The following is a 3,949-nucleotide window of genomic DNA, read 5'->3' on the forward strand; positions in this document are numbered from 1 at the left end:
CCAGCTTGTTTTTTATTGTGCAGGCAATAATTTATTAAATGCTAATCGAATACGTGTTTAAAGGGAATACAAATATTATAAGTAGACAATATTTATGTTAAACATACAATTATCAAAGAAATATGAAAGATTTTAAATTAAAATGTCAAATTTCAGGTCTCTAGGCTGTGTTGCTGTTATATTTCATTGTTTCGAGTAACCAGATATACATACAGACATTTAGTTCTCCAAGGCTGATTACCTGGCTGATAGTTTTCAATGGCTTTTTATGTCTGTCTTTTTCTGGTGGCCTGCTTCTGAAGCATGTCACTGGCTAATCAGTATTGTACCACACATCAAAGGTGAAAGGTTGAAATGAGATTTGGGGATTATTCATTTTATTTCACAAGCTTCTTTTGAGTCTTCACTATGTTCAGGGTGGGATGAAGTTAATAAAATGCAAGGTTCCTACTTGAGAAGAGTCAAATGGTACCAAAAGCTAATACAAGCAAAATGAAGTGCGAACTAAGTAACTGAATACTGACTACTCTTGAAGATCACTTCAATGTCTTTCCGCACATATCCCTTTCTTCACCTGCCAAACATAATCAAGAATTAGTATTAACTTTTTTCCAGGTTATTGTGTTAAATTCAGAAGTTTCTGTGATTTATCCCTGACCTTTGCTAGATTTCAGCTGCCAAATCTCAGCCAGCACTTGGAGATAGATACATGTTCTGAATTCCAGAGGCTCTTTGAGAAGTACAGGAAAGGAAAGCATAGGTAGTGTTCTCTTTAAGTAATCACCAAAAGGAGCATACCTTATTTTCAACAGTTAGTTGTCGACTAACAATAATAATGATGCCCATACAATTTATTATAGTAAATTAGGCAGAATAAATGTAATGCCAATTCTTGGAAGAAAACTAAGAAATGTGGCAGCCCTGATATGGAAATGTCCAGAAATCCAAATAATGCAGAGACTAAGCTTTTGAAGAGCAATGACTCTGGACTCCTTGCTCCCAGTCGTTGGTCAGCCTCAGAAATGACAACATTAAATGACAGATCAAATAAATATACCCAGATTGGAAAATCCTGCTGGACACTTCCAAGACTCATGGCTTACTTGAGCACAGGGAATAATCCCATCATACTAGGAAGAGAGTATTTTGAATAGAAAAAGCTTGCTACGTAAAAGACATATGATATCCTTGGTTGTTTTGGCAATGTGGTTGACTTCAAGTCAGTTAATATCTCACAGCCTCAATTTAATTATCTATAAAATATAAATAGTAATATCCACAGCTTCATTCTTATATCAAATCAACAAATGTTGAGTTGAATTACTATATATTTAGTGTACTCTCTAAAATATACAAAAATGCAGAAATAATAGTCTCTGCCCTCCAGAAACTCACAATCTAATAGGAGAGATAAATACATACATACATACATAAGAGCAGTTAATATGTTATAGACACTGGTACATGATAAGAATTGGGGAGTTTAGGAAAACTCACCAGAAGAATTGGTACTTGAGTTGAGCCTTAAAGGAAGTTTACTAAGTAGACAAAAAGTTAATGGCATTGCTAGCAAAATGACTATCTTGTGGAAAACTGAAAGGGGTGCAACAGCATGGCCAGTTCAGGAAAAAAAGTTAAATCCCAGCATGCTTAGGGAGGGCCTTGAGTTCCATTCATGGCAATGCCCTTTCCCATGGCCCATGTTTCTCAAATGTCTAAGGACTACATGCCACGGACTCATCTGGGATGTCTGTTTAGAATACAGATTCATGGACTCTAACTCTGATTGATATCATCAGAACCTCTGAGGTGGGGACCAGAAGTATTTGATTTAACCAAGACTTCACGGGGCTCTTATGTACCTAGATTGGGGAAGCCCTGTAGTGTAGCTATTTGCATATCACTGAGTCTATCAAGCAAGGAATAATATAATATAATAAATGCTTTTTTCATAAGACTGCTTTGGAAGCAGCAGGGGCAGGGATTAGAGGGCTACAACACAAAGAGCAGTGAGACTGTATAAACAGCTACTGCAGCTGACAGATAAAAGAGATGAGGGCCTGAGAGAGGAAAGTGTGTGGGATGGTGGAAACAGGTCAGGTCACGGGGAAAGACACCGTCATCTTAACATATTGACCAATTAAGAATCTTCTGGCTGAAATGACCATTAACCTAGAACAGGGATCAGTCAACTATGGCCCAAGGGCCAAATCCTGGCTTGTAGCCTGATTTTGTAAGTAAAGTTTTATTGGAATACAGTCACACCCATTTGTTTATGACAAGCACAATTGAGTGGTTGTAACAAAAACTGAATAGCCCACAAGGGCTAAAATGTTAACTACCTGGCCTTTATGGAAAAAAATTGCCAACCCCTGAGTTATAAATAATATTAAAGGAAAAGGGACAGCAATTAAATTGGAGGAGAAAAAAAGAGTTCTGGGATGTAATGAATTCTACTTTGGAAATGAGTGTAAGGTGCCATGGGGCATCCACAGAAAAATTTAGATCCATCTAGGCTAAAGACAAAAATTTGTTTATCATGGCTTAGAAATGCTAATTAGAGAATGAACAGAGATCAAGGAGAAGCAGAAAAAAGTAGGAAAAAAAGAAAAGGAGAGATGGAGAATAAAATACAGAGGGCACAAATATAAGAGAAGTGGACAGAGAAGAGAAATTAGGAAGAGAGTGTAAGGAACAAAGAAACTGGCGTCACAGAAGTCAAGGATAAGGTAATGCAAAAACAAAGGAGGAGGCTAAGAATTAAAGTGAAAAGAAAAAATGCCAATTCCAAAAAACATCAGAAATTTCATCTAGAGCAATGTGTATGTGTGTGTGTGTGTGTGTGTGTGTGTGTGTGTGTGTGTGTGTTATGATGACAATACATCTCTATTTTCTCATTTCCTATTCATTCATGAACATATATTTTATAAATCATATATCATATCACTTTAATAATAGAAAAGGATTAAGCTTTGGGTTAAAGATAAGTATATTATACATATAAGCTTTTTTCCTCATCCTCTTTCGAAAACTCCACTAAAAGACAGAAAAAAAAGTAAAATGGTATAGACTGACAAAGATAGAGATGAAGAAGTAGGTGCCAGGGGACTAGAAATGTTAATGAAATTGTGTGAGATGAAAACCAGGTAGATGAGGGACAACTTTTTCAGATTTTTATTTTGTCTAATAAATGTCTGCCAGGGAGGCAGCATGACATGTTTCACAGCCCAGAAGTGACTCAGGAATTGGATGTGGCCTTGAAGGGACTGAAGTGAAGCCAAAATTGAAAGAACTGATGAAAAGTCTAAGAGATCAGATTCTAGCATCCTGATTGTCCTCTGGTCAGCCAAATGACATGTGGCTTATTATCTGGAGAGGTTGTGCCAGATTATCCAGGGGCTTTGTCACAAGAAGGACAACTGAAGGTTCAAATGAGGCCCTTCTCTGGAATCAAAAGGATTAAGCAAAGACCCACCTCATAGAGAGCAAGAGCTTCAGGCCTCATCCCACGCTAGGCACTCAGAAAAGTGACTAGCAGCCTATTTGTACCAGGTAAGAACAAAGCAGCTCAAGAGAAAAAAAAGTACATACACATATCAATATTGGAAGTGAAAAGGGTTCCCACATACATAGAATTAGCCTCTTAGTGCCACACTTTTGAGTTTGAAACAGCAGGCAAAGGCCAGTGGACATTTTAGGAAAGCCTCTAAAGTGAAAGACAGAACCTGAAACAAACCAAAAATAGTGGGGAGATTGAGAAAGCAGAAAATCACAGGAAGCACAATAAAAAAAAATCAATCTATAGTAAAAGCATAATATGCTAATTGGACTGAACATCCTTCCAAACGACCTTCCGGACGGACGAAGCCAGCACTGTGAGAGAAGCCCAGGGTCCCGGGTGCTGGAGGGAAGCTGGTGCCAGCAGCCAAGGGAAGGAAGACCTATTCTT

The sequence above is a fragment of the Myotis yumanensis genome, unplaced genomic scaffold (assembly GCF_028538775.1).
Source record: "Myotis yumanensis isolate MYYU_CA2020_CCGP unplaced genomic scaffold, mMyoYum1.0.hap1 SCAF_3, whole genome shotgun sequence".
In the NCBI taxonomy this organism is placed as follows: Eukaryota; Metazoa; Chordata; class Mammalia; order Chiroptera; family Vespertilionidae; genus Myotis; species Myotis yumanensis.